At 45.0% G+C, this 13,357-nt stretch overlaps 1 protein-coding gene across 4 annotated transcripts in view; it reads right to left on the bottom strand.

Annotated features, from left to right (window-relative positions):
• The window catches only part of LOC122810405 (ankyrin repeat domain-containing protein SOWAHB-like), a 651,779-nt gene that overhangs the window by 76,168 nt on the left and 562,254 nt on the right, over nt 1-13,357 (bottom strand). The window lies entirely within an intron of this gene.

Genomic DNA, 13,357 nt, shown 5'->3' with positions numbered 1-13,357 from the left:
GAGCTCCGTCCTGTAGCCCTACATGGTTGACTGCTGTGATGAGGTCAGCCCACAGTGCCGCACATTGGTCACTATTGTGTCAAGTCCTGGACAGCAGAATGTTGTGATGCAGTCTGAGGCCATCCAGGATGACATTTTCAGCCTCTGAAAATGCTGGGAGCCTCCTTTGATACATCCTTTCTGAAAGACAACAAGAGGGGAATACACCACAGGACCAGATACAGTGATATCCACTATGTGCAGACCCTGCACATCAAAATTGCCCGACACTATCCACTGCCACCTCCCAAGCCATACCACCCAGTCTATCAATGCACTATATATATGTCACTATCAAGAACATAGTGACAATATCGGTTGTGTCCCTGTGTGCTGTGACAAAGTGTGCTGTATATCTCAACTCTCATCAATACCATCTACTGTGGTGTGTCCCCTGTGGACACATTCCCACTACTATCTCATACTGCTACTGTTAGACATATAGGTGTGTGTTATTACAAGTATATGTGGACAGTCCAGCAACATTACTGTGCCACAATGACAGACAGCAATGCAAACCTGTTGTTGTCTGCCCTCCCTGTAGGCAGCATATTTCTCCAGTACACAGATGTTTGCCAAATGTTTACAACTGCCTGATATATGTGGTCCTTTTGGCACAAGCAAGCAGCTGGACAATAATTGATGTTTGTTCTCAGAATATGGGGAATCTGGCTGCCACACACCAGAACCCTCATAAAACAGTTATGCTACAGTAATATATATTACTCTATCCATATTCTCACTTTTTATGACCAATATGTACACTCTGTTGCTGAGGTTTGTCTTGTCCCCCCCCCCCAAATAATACCAGCTCTGACCTGTCTTGCTGCTGTAGGCAGTTGCCAGGTATGTTAGCCATAGCTCTCAAGCAATGACATATGAATGTTACCTAGCCAGAGTACATCAGGAAAAGTCATGGACACATTTACAATGTCTGAACTATTCTTGTGTGACATTCACAGACTGAGAAGTGCTGAATGATAGTACATCATGTGATATGACAGCTATGTCCAAACTTACTTGCTTTAAATATGTCTAACACATAATCCAGTAGAATTCACACAGGAGCCAACCATTGTAGGAGGGAGCAAGGGGGCTACAGCTGTGATGTAATTCACAGCAGGCACAGTTGAGAGGCATGCCTAGAGCTGTTGGACAGCAGACTATCAACTACATGTCATTCCCAGAGATGTACTACAGGCCTACTGTTGTAATCCCTATTCCCCATAAATGCATCCTCCCATCTGCATTTCATTACATGGGGGCACGTATTACATACCTGGTAGAGTAACATAATCCTTTTGTGAGGAAATCCAGAAGAACAATGCTTGGTAAATCACAGTCTGTCTTGGTAAAGCAAGTTACAGATCTGTTTCCTATAGGCAGTTGCTTGCTTTTTGTAGGTAATGTACATTAACAGGTAATTTCCTGTGCATGAATCTGTGACTCAGACTTGCTAATTGCATCCAGAACAGCTGTTTTGCACTTTTATTAGCCAATGACATGGCAGAACAGTGCAATATTTCAGGCCTTCATGTAGGCCTTAGCCCCTTTCTTAGTCTGTGAGATGGACATTGATGAGATGTGGAGTCAACAGCATTGCATAGGGTAGGTACTAATACTGTCCACTGTTAAAGTTTATGAGGTATATATCCATAGTTTTCCATGCTATGTTAGGACATTGTTAAATGACTTTGTGATTATCTGGAGGTTCAGTGTTAAACATTGTGGGTTGAGGTCAGTAAGGGGGAAGAGACATGTGTGTATCAGATGTCATACCAATCAATATGCTGCTGCAGTAGCTGCTGGTCTATCAGCTCTGTATGTTTTCAGGGGCAGACTGTGACACATGTCCCTGTTGCTTGACCTTTCCCCCCTCTTTAGGTATGGGTGTTATATAGGTCCCTTGTTCTAGGGGATTGTGAGGTATGGTAGGTCTGTAGCAGGTAGCATAACATACAGCTACATATGTTGCAGCCTGCAGCTGCAGCTTTTTGCCTAGGACTTATAGTGGGGAGTTTGAATATGTTGGAGGGCAGCAAGCTGTATGTGTCAGTGAGGGAGCAGCGTCAGCTCTGTCTTCACAGCAGACCCAGAGTGAGGGTACTCATAACAGTCCAGTCACAGCATGTGCTTAAGCTACATCTGTTATGTAACAGTGCCAGAGAGTAGCAGGTGACATATAGGTAGGCTATATGAATATGTGCAGTGTTTCCATACATAAAGGTCTTTGACTTGCTAACATGTGTAGCAGTTAATTCAGTGCAGCAACCTGTTTTGGTTAAAATTGCATGACTCAGTCATTATTTGCTGTATTCACAAGAATGTAATTGAATTTCAACACACTGGATTCAAACCCAGGACTGTGGTTGGCAAATTGTACTGCATGCATGGCATTTAACATAATGAACTACTGAGTCACAGTGGTGTAACTGAAGTGCAACACACTGGATTCAAACCCAAGACTGTGGGTGGCAAAATGTACTGCATGCATGGCATTTAACATAATGAACTACTGAGTCACAGCCGCAGTAGGTGTATTTGCAAGATGTATGTCCATGCAATACAGCCTGTGACACAGGAATTGCATTAGCATGTGTTTTCTAATGGGCATAAGGTGTGACACTCAAATGTCTGTCACAATTTTCTGACCTCAATCTTTAATGACTTGCCAATACTTTAGCAGACAGATATGTTTTTGTGAAACCATGCCAAAACTAGGGGGCACAAATGTGGACATTCTGCAACAGTCTGTGAAGTTGACAGCTATACCTACTATCCCAGGCCTCACGTACATCCATTAATATTTATTTGTCTGTGTACTTGTGCAGTGTCTGCATCACAGTCCCAACTACACTGGCAATTTTTCCATTATATTTACTTGTAGTATGTCAGTGGCAATCAGGATATGTTAATGGAAACACCTGCTGTAATTCAAAACTGAGTGGTGTAGTGGGCTAAAGTACTATACTATAGTTGACAGCATCCCGGGTTTGAAATGTGGCAGCAGTGATTAATTTGCAGATGTGCCTAACACTGCCTGAAACACATAAGATGATTAAGGCACTTTTAAGCAGTTTTAAGTGGGTTTGCACAGTGCACCATGCCGCTTAGCTCTGCTTAAACCCACACTAAAAGTACAAAAAGAAAAGAAAAAAGAGGTGATAGGAAAGTGGTGAAATGGGGGCAAGCAGGGGGAAAAATACTGAAAGGCAGGTAGGGATGTGCAGGGCAGGTGTACGAAAGAATCATTGCTCTCCATTTCTTCTATAGCACCAGCTGTGCAGGTTTTACAAGAATTTAGAATTTGGAGCCTCACACCACAGAGAGAGGGCTAAGGGCAACATAAATGTGTTGATTAATTAATGTAATAATTAGTTATGTCTGGTGGACAGTTGTGCGAAATGGAGAGCTAGTATTGGGTGATATTTTTTTTGTGAGACAGGTGCCCTTTTTTTTTGAAGGAGAGAGTGGAATGTTGGGGAAAGGATATAGGTACATGTGGGGAGGTAAGTTGAGTAGGAGAGGTTGCATCTGCAGACAGACAAGACAGCATACAGGGACAGTGTGTGACACATGAGGGGGGTAAACACTTTGGACGGGGAGGGTGTAGTGGAATCAGAGGTCCACATGCCCCCAGATGGCAGCAGTGTGACTGAGCTCCCCACCCATGGGGAGTCAACACTGCTCCTTCACTGTCCTGAAGTTAGCTGTGCTGGAGGCTGGGTGTTGGGGCCAGCAGGCTCCTCCAGGTTGGCAAGTCTGTCCTCAATCCAATGCAGGTGTTGCTCATACTCGTAGGTTCATAGGTGTGTACTAGGCTAATGGCCCTGGGGCCCTTACAAGCCTAGCCATAGGATTACCCTGGCATCATGCCACCCAACCTTAGTTCCCAGTGCCTCTGTCCAGTAGAGTCACTGGAGTTATCCCCATGGTGAATTTTCTATTTCCCATCCACTCATCAAGATTTCTCTTGAAGAGGGTCAGTGAGGTGCTCTGCTTGACATGTATGGGGAGTCTATTCCATAGCATGGGCAGTCTTTGGGTTATGAACCCATGCCTCCAGTATGTGCTGTTGATTGTGCTAATGAGGTTGTGGTCTCTGGAGGGTGTGGTGCGGAGGAATTGGGATTTCTTTAGATGTAGCATTTCTAACAGAGCTGGGTCAGACATGGCTTTGTAAGTCAAGCAGAGATCGCCTCTAAGTAGGTGATATGAGACAGAGAATAGTTGGAGTTTTTTGAGTCTGTCCATATAGGAGAAGTGTTTAAGGTCTAGGATCCACTTTGTGAGATACTTTGGTGGACTCCCTAGCTGTTGTAGGGGTCTAGTGATTTACATGCCAAATGGGGCATTGTACTCAATGATTGGCCTAATGAGGGAAGAGTAGAGGGAGATGATGACCTCTTTCTTCCTGGATGCAAAACCCTTAGTAATGAGATGTGCCACATAGAAGGACTTTCTGACCACAGTGGCAATGTGGTGATCAAACGAGAGGTTGCTGTCAACCTGTGTTCCCAGATCTCTTATAACACCTTCTGTGTTCAGTGGACTACCATCAATGTGGTAATTCATGGGAATCAGGTTTTTCCCAAAGGGGATGATGTCACTTTTTTGGCATTGAGCTTAAGGCCATGGTTCTGACACCAGTCATTGGTCTCAGTGAGGCCATTCTGTAGGATGTCAACATCACTTGGGGAGTTAATAATAGCTCCCAACTTGCAATCATCAGTGAACTTTGTCAGCCAGAGTCCCTTCGTGTTGGCCTGGACTTCAGAGAAGTAGATACCAAACAGGAGAGGACTCAGGACCAAACCCTGTGGAACTCCACTCATGACTATTCAGCAGTTTGACTTGGAGTCAGCTACTTTCACACTGTGGATTCTATCTGTGAACCAGATTGCAACCCATCTAGTGATATAGGGGTTGATGCCTAGTTTAGTGAGTTTTTCTATGATTCCTGAGTGGGGAATGGTATCAAAGGCCTTGGCCAGATCAAGCTAGGCTGTATGAACTACCTTGCCTTCATCCACATCTCTGGTGACTGACTCAAAGAAGTCTACCAAGTTGAGCAGGCATGATCTACCCTTCACAAAACCAAACTGTGTAGGATCCAGAGTTTGGAGATTCCCTATATCCTTGTTTATTAGGTCCATGATGATGCGTTCCATAGCTTTGAATATCAGACTCATCAGGCTAATGCGGCGATAGTTCCCAGGGTCTGTAGTTGCTTCTCCTTTGTGGAGAGGGGATGACTGTAGCAGTGCACCATTTGGTAGGGACAAAGCCTGAGGTGAGGCTGTGATTGAACAGGGCACACAGGTGAAGAGCCAGTTCACTCTTTAGTTCATGTAGAACACAGCCAGGGGTATTGTCAGGTCCCATAGAAGCTGTATTCTTGGCCTTGGATAGTGCTGTTTTAACCTGTGCAGCAGTAATATTGGGTGCCTGGCAATCTACTAGTTTTGTGATTGGTCCTTTGGGGGGGGGGGGAGAGAGAGGGGTAAAGTTGGCACTGAATATGTTGGCCAGTATATTGGCAATATCTGTTGGCTAGGTATAGGAGGTACCATTCTGCAGTAACTCAGAGCAAATCTGGGTATTGCCATGGAGATTTTTTACATAACTATAAAAGGCCTTGTGGCTGTCTTTACTATCTGCTGCAATTTTGTTTTTATAGCTAGCTTTAGAGGATTTGATGACAGATCTCAACTTTTTGTTGAGACTGATAAGTGAGTTTTTCCAGTCTTGGGACTTCACTTTATTCCGCATCAGTTTCCTCCTTCTGTTGTAGAGTTTGTTTATGGCAGGGGACCACAATATTGGGTTCCTTTTTTCATAGGTTCATAGGTTCATAGGTTCATACTAGGCTATCTGCCCGAGGGCATTTACAAGCCTAGCCCATAGTTTTGTGGCTTACGCCACCCCTTCAGTATGGGGAACTATACCCATTATTTTGCTGTGCCTCTGTTGAGCAGTGACACTGAGGTAATCCCTGGGGTATATCTGCGATCTCCCATCCATTGGTCAAGATTTCTCTTGAACAAGGCCAGCGAGGTGCTCTGCCTCACATATACCGGGATTTTATTCCACAGCATAGGGAGTCTTTGCGTGATGAATCTATCCCTCCAGCACGTCCTATTAATAGCCGTGTCGAGGTTTAAGTCTCCCGCCCTTGTGGCTCTGACGGATCTAGATTTTTTGAGGTGAAGCATATTCATCAAATCTGGGTTTGACATGGCCTTGTATGTTAGGCAAAGGTCACCTCTGAGCAAGCGGTAAGCGACTGAATAGAGCTGGAGTTCTTTCAGTCGGGCAGCATAGGACAGATGTTTGAGACCCTTTATCCTTTTGGTGAGGAACTTTTGTGGCCTCTCCAGCTGCTGCATGTGTCGGGTCAGATACATTCCGAATGGGGCATTATATTCAATCATTGGTCTGATGAGTGATGAATATAGGGAGACTATGACCTCCCTTGATCTAGATGAGAATCCCTTCATGATAAGGTGGGCAATGTAGAAGGTCTTCCTAACTACTTTAGCTACATGGGTGTCGAATGACAGACTACTATCAACCTGGGTCCCCAGGTCCCTGATAACTTCTTCTGTGCTCAGTGGATTGCCACCTATTTGGTAGCTAGGGGTAACCTTGTTTTTCCCGAAGGGTATGACTATGCATTTTTTGGCATTTAACTTTAGGCCATGGCTCTGGCACCAGTTATCCGTTTCTGTGAGACCCTTCTGAAGGATATCTGTGTCAGATGTGTTTTCTACTATGGCGCCCAGTTTGCAGTCATCTGCAAACTTTGTCAGCCATAACCCTCCTGTGTTTGCTTGTACTTCGGAAAAGTAGATGCCAAACAAGAGTGGGCCCAGGACTGAGCCCTGTGGTACACCACTTGTGACAGGCTTTGAGTCTGACATGGCGCCAGCAACTCTGACCCTGTGGGTTCTGTCACTCAGCCAGTTTGCAACCCATCTTGTGATGTATGGGTTAACATTTAAGCTGATGAGTTTTTCAATGATACCCGAGTGGGGTATTGTATCAAGGCCTTCGCCAGATCGAGGTAGGCTGTATGGACTGCCTTTCCTCATCAATGGCTTTGGTGACTGTTTCAAAAGTCAACCAAGTTTAGAAGGCATGATCTGCCTTTGACAAAGCCAAACTGGGATGGATCCAAAGTCTGCAAATTCCCTATGTCTTTATTTATGAGGTCCATTATGATCCTCTCCATGGCTTTGCAGATAAGGCTTGTCAAGCTAATGGGCGGTAATTTCCAGGGTCGGTGGAGGCACCGCCTTTGTGAAGTGGGACCACAGTTGCAGTGCGCCACCCCTGGGTACATATCCAGAGGTAAGACTATGATTAAACAGCTGTCCTAGCTGTGGGTTTAATTCCTCGTTGAGTTCGTGGAGCACACAGCCGGGGACACCATCAGGTCCCATGGATGCTGTGTTTTTGCTTTGGAGAGAGCAGTTCTCACTTGGGCGTTGGAGATGTTTGGGGGCTGCAATCACTTGGTATAGATATCTCTCCTTTTGGGGAGGGGAGAAGTTTGCACTGAACCTGTCAGCCAGTATGTTGGCAATGTCTGTAGGATCAGTAATCTTCACATCATTTTGAACTAGTTCTGAGCATATCTGGGAGTTTCCTCCCAGATTTCTAACATAGCTAAAGAAGGCCTTATGATTGTCTTTTGAGTCTTTAGCTATTTTTCTCTCAAAATTTGCTTTGGATGATTTTATGAGAGCTCTTAGTTTTTACTTATAGTGATCAAGGGTGTCTTACCTTTTAAGGATTTTGCTCTATCTTGTAGTAGCTTCCTCCTTTGTTGTAGAGTTTGTTTATGGCTGGGGTCCACCAGACTGGACGCTTGCCTTTGGTACAAAGAGTCTTTGTTTTGCTTGGGATTGCCTTATCCATGCAGTCCTGCAGGTGCTGGTAGAAGGCATTTGTAAGTGATTCAGCGGCTTGAGTACTGTTTTCACTGCTCGGGGCCTTAAAGGAGACCACACTAGTCTTTAGAAGTGTGAAGTCGGCTTTCGAGAAGTTCTTTACTGTGGTCTTTTATTTCAGGTGGGGTGGGATGAGGACCTCCAGCGAGATTAGTTTGTGATCTGATCTCACCAATGAGGGGTATACTTACGGTGTTGAACATTGTGCTCCCATGTTCGTGATGATGAGATCAAGTATGTTTTCTCCTCTTGTGGGGATGGTGACTAGTTGTTCCATGGCATTTGAGTTTATGAATTCCAGAAACTTTTGGGCTAGGGTGTTTGGGCTTGAGTAGTGTTCCCAGTCTATATTAGGGTAATTGAAGTCACCTAGTATGATGGTGTTTGGTGATACATTTATCCCCTCTAGTGTTTTCAGGAAGGCCATGTGAGGTTCCTGAGTTTGTGAGGGTGGCCTGTAACATGCTACAATTTGCAGAGCAGTCTTGCCTATGGTTAATTGCACCTGGATGGTCTCCGATGCATCGTGCGTTGCCACCAGTCTTGAGGTGTGGGTGTCTTTGATGAATATGGATACCCCCCCTCCTTTCTTGGTATTGTCTGGATTTTGGGGCCGGAATGCATGATAAGAGGTAAAACCTGATAGAGCTGGGGTGCTCTCAGGAGCCTTGAACCAGGTTTCTGTCACTGCACAGACATCGATGTTCTCCATACTGAGAAGGGCCTCGAGTGCGTGCATTTTGAGATTTAGACTTCTGGCATTGAGCAGCATTACCCTTAGTTTTTTCCTTTCTTGTGGTCTAGGGTGGTAGGTTTAGAATTTGAGCCTTGCGTAAAAAAGGCACTAAGGGGGTGGGAAGAGCCTTTGCCAATATCCGAATCCCAGGGTGACAGGTGCAAGCCGTCCCTTGCGAAGCAGCGTGGCCTGTCCAGCATGTCATCCCAGGCAGACAGACATTGGATCCCCTTTGAATGACACCAGAGTTTAAGCCAATTGTTAAAGCTGATCATCTTATCTCTGTATTGTGGCATCATTCTTGGTGAAGGTAGGATACTGCTCAAGGTCAGGGTCATACCTGCCTGGGCTACATAATCAGAGAGCTCCTCAATGTCTCTTTTCATGTAGTCCAAGGAGGTACGCCTCAGGTCGTTTACACCAGCGTGGACAATGACTGAGTCGTATTTGTACCTGCTGTTGAGAGACCTGAGTGCTTGCGTTATGTGGCGGATTCTAGCGCCCGACAGGCAGCTTACTGTGACCTTCTCCTTACTCAGTCTGGTGAGCGGGACGCCAGTGTGTCTGACTATGGAGTCACCAATGACTAGTGTGTCTGGCATTGTGTTTGGCCTTAAGGGCTGTGACTGTTTGACACTCTGACTGTGAGGTCTATGTGTTGCAGGTGTTGTGTTCTGAGGTGGTGGTTGTTTGGGTGTCTGCTTTGGTGGCCTCTGCTGTTTTGGTAGATTTTTGATCACAGCCGCCGAGTATGTCTTTGTGTGTTTATGTGTATGATTTGAGGTTGTGATGGTACTATGTGAGACTGGGTCTATAGTGTGTGTGGTAACCTTCTCCTCCTGACTGGTCTTGCCAGTCCTATGTTGAGAGAGCTCAGCCTCCAGTTTGGCCGTATAGTTGCATCTCTCGCATGTATTTGTGTTTTGTGGGAGGAGGAGAGGGTTGTCTGTGTACATGAGGCAATTGTAACATTGCCTCAATATTCCCAGGTTCACCAGCTGAGCAGGAGAGGACACTAGCAACTGATCCCTCGACATGCTAGAAGGACTAGACAAAAAAACTTTAAAAGAGATTCCGGGGGATGTGGGTGACCGAGAAATGGGGGTTTGCCTTTTTGGGGTGCTATCTATAAGAGTGCCGTATCAAGGTAATAAGTACTGTAGGAGGAAGAGATTGCCTTGGTTCTATTGGGTATGGCAAGATCCATGCATTTGTGTACGTGTTCGTACAGTGCATTGGTGTATGATTCGGTGGTCATGCAACTATTCTCCATTTGCATGGGTGCTGTGAAGTTAGCCACATCTGTGTTTAGGAGCCCAAAGTTAGCTTTGGAGAAGTTTTTCATGGTGGTTTCCATTTTGGGGGTGGGGTGGGGAGTGGGATAGATGTGGATTTCCATGTGATTAGTTTGTGATCAAATTTAACCAGGGAGGAGCTGACTATTGGTGTAGAGCAACAGTCGCCCATGTTAGTAATGACCAGGTCAAGGATGTTGCTACCTCTAGTGTGGGTAAGAACGAGCTTGTCCAGGGCATTGGAATTAATGAACTCCAGGAAATGTTGCGCAAGTGTATGGGTACATGAGTAGTTTTCCCAGTTAATGGAGGAGTAGTTGAAGTTGCTTAGTATGAGAGTGTTAGATTGGACCCGAATATTCTGCAGGGTGCTTAGAAATGTGGAGTGCGAGTCTTGGGACATGGATGGGGATCTATAGCAGGCTACAACCTGAATTGCTGTCTTACCCAGTGTTAGCTGCACCTGAAGTATCTCTGATGCGTTACGTTGGGCTCCCAGTCTGGAGGTGTATGCATCCTTTATGAATATGGAAACACCACCATCTTTGGAGCTTCAGTCCCAAGTTCTGGGGCCAAAACGTGTAGAAAGATTGATAGCCTGGTAGTGTAGGGGTGCTGTCTGCTGCCTTGAACCAGGTCTCTGTTACAGCACAAATGTCAATGTTCTCCATTTTAAGGAGTGCAACAAGCGAGTGCATTTTGAGAGTTAGACTTCTAGCATTGAGCAGCATGACCCTCAGATTGCATTTGTTTGTAGCTGTTAAAGTGGTAATTTGATCTTTGGAACACCGGCCTAGAAAAGGCACTATAGGGGTGGCAAGAGCATGGGCTAGTATCCAGAAGCCCAGGGGTGACAGATGCAGGCCATCTCTAGCAAAGCATCAAGGTTTGGCAATCATGTCATCCCAGGCAGATACTGGATCCCCTTAGAATGACACAAGAAACTTAGCCAATTGTTGAAATCAGTCATTTTCTGCTTGTACTGTGGTATCATTCTCTGTGATGGTAGGATGCTGCTCAGGGCTAAAGTCATATCTGCCTGGGCTACATAATCCATGTCTCTTTTCATGTAGTCCAGGTAGGTACATCTCAGGTCATTCACACCCACATGTACAATGTCTGAGTCATAGTTGTACCCATTGTTGAGGGACCTGAGTGCCTGCATTATGTGGTGGATCCTGGAACCTAAAAGGCAGCTGACTGTTACTTTCTCCTTATTCAGCCTAGAGAGTGGGACATCAATGTGCCTCACTATCAAGTCAGCTATGACTAGTGTGTTGGGCATGCTGTTTTGCCTTAGGGGCTTTGGTTGAGTGGCACACTGTTTAGGAGAGTTATGTGTCTCATGATCAGTGTTGTGTTATGGTGGTCGAGTGTATTTCTGCCTTGGAGGTATCTGCTGTTTGGGTAGATTTTTATTGAGACCCCCTGCAAAGGTAGGTGTGTGGTTTTTGCTTTTATGTGAAGGCAGTGCTGGTGTGTGTTCTGGAGGGCTATGTGTTCCATGTGGTGTGGTGCAAGTGTTGATCTTCTCTTCTTGACCAGCTATTCCGGTCTTGGCCGGAAAGTGTGCGACTTCCAATTTAGATATATAAGTACACCTCTCACAAGTCTGAGTGTTGGGAGGTAAGAAGAGAGGCTTATCGGTGTACATAAAGCAGTTGCTACTTTGCCTTAGGATGCCCAAGTTCACCAGGTTAATCGAAGAAAGCACAGGGAACTGACCTTTAGATGTGCCTGGAGGGGTGGGCATTAATAATAAGTACTGGATCTGTTTCCTTGTAGAACTTTTAGTGCTGGTAGCACTTTTGTGTGCTACAATAATTGCTACAAGAAGTTTGGTAAAGTGCTAGACCAATAAGCTAGTAAAAGTGTAGGAGAGGAAAGAACTAGTAGATCTAATGGAAAAATTAAACAGCAGACTTTGGCACCGCTCAGAAGCTTACAAACAGTCCTGGATACAGCAAGTCTGTATCTTGACTAGTCTAGTTACAGGAAAGGTGGGAAACAAGTGCAAATTCAGGCTTTTAAACCAGAAAGTTGAGAGAGATGGAAAAACTGTCCAAACGGCCAGTAAACTACAATTTCTGGGCCAGAAACCACTCCTTTTGTGGTAGATAGGCTACATTGTGCTTACCATTCCCACTTATAAGCTAGAAAGCTTCCCTCCAATACAAGAAAGGCTTGGGGGGCTCAGAAGCTTACAAACAGTCCTGGATACAGGAAATCTGTATAATGATGAATTATCCTGCTCACCATCACTGGTAGCTGATACTCAGTGACAACCCCCCTCCATGCCTGCTCCCAGGGGGACAGGCCTCATCCCCTGAGGTGGTTCTACCCATGGGTGGTGCAGGGCCAGCAGAGTGGGCACCACTACCTTGGGTCCCAGATGTGAGGGGACCCGGTGCCACAGTCGGCTGAGGTAGGGTAGGCAGATTGCCATGAACCAGCCTACCCAGTTGAGCTGTGGTGTTGAGGTATTTCAATGTGTATAGGTTAGTAATGAACAAACCATTTAGTTAGTTATAACAGCATGCCAGAACATTGCAAATAATCCAGTAACATAACATTGCATAGTATATGGAACACAACAATAAGTAAGATAACAGTGAGTATAGTAACAGCCTGCCAGTAATAGTTACAGCATAAGGCCAACAACATATGTAATTCAACAAGGTATGTTAGTATGTAACCATTGTAATATATAACAATAATAAAACACAAGGCCCAAAATAATGTTTAGAGAACAACATATGTTAATAGTAAACCATAACCGATGTATAACAATAATAAATTATGGTGAAGATAAGGGGTGGGGGGAGAAAGAAATACAGTCCATTAATACCAGTATAGGCTATATAGTTTGCAACAATACTGTAATATACTCTATAGGTCTTCTCTTCCTTTATGTATAAGAATGCCCTGTAGCTGCTGTAGCATGTACATACTTCTGAAGATATCCGCATGTGACAGTATGGGCCAAGCAGTAATACCTACAGGTACATAACTACAGAGGACTATTACATGTCAGGTGGACCTATTTAACTACCATGGTGTACCGTGGACTGATGTAGTGTGACTGTGCTATTGATATTACCATGTCATCTGTGACAGAGGGATTAGGCAACAGTGATTACATTCCGTGACAGTGTGACACTTGAGAGACATGTATTGTGTGCAGTACAGAGAGTATATGACTATCATGCCATCCTTGGCAGGCATGGGGTTAGACCATCAGCAAACATTCACAGGCACACCAGGCATACAGCCATACCAAGATTACACGTTTTATTTATTGTATTATTTTTATTAGTATTGTACTTGTTGCC

Source organism: Protopterus annectens, chromosome 8.part1, assembly GCF_019279795.1.
Source record: "Protopterus annectens isolate FY-2018-M chromosome 8.part1, PAN1.0, whole genome shotgun sequence".
NCBI lineage: Eukaryota > Metazoa > Chordata > Ceratodontiformes > Protopteridae > Protopterus > Protopterus annectens.
Note: the sequence above shows the minus strand (reverse complement) of the source record. Positions and strands in the feature narration are given on the sequence as shown.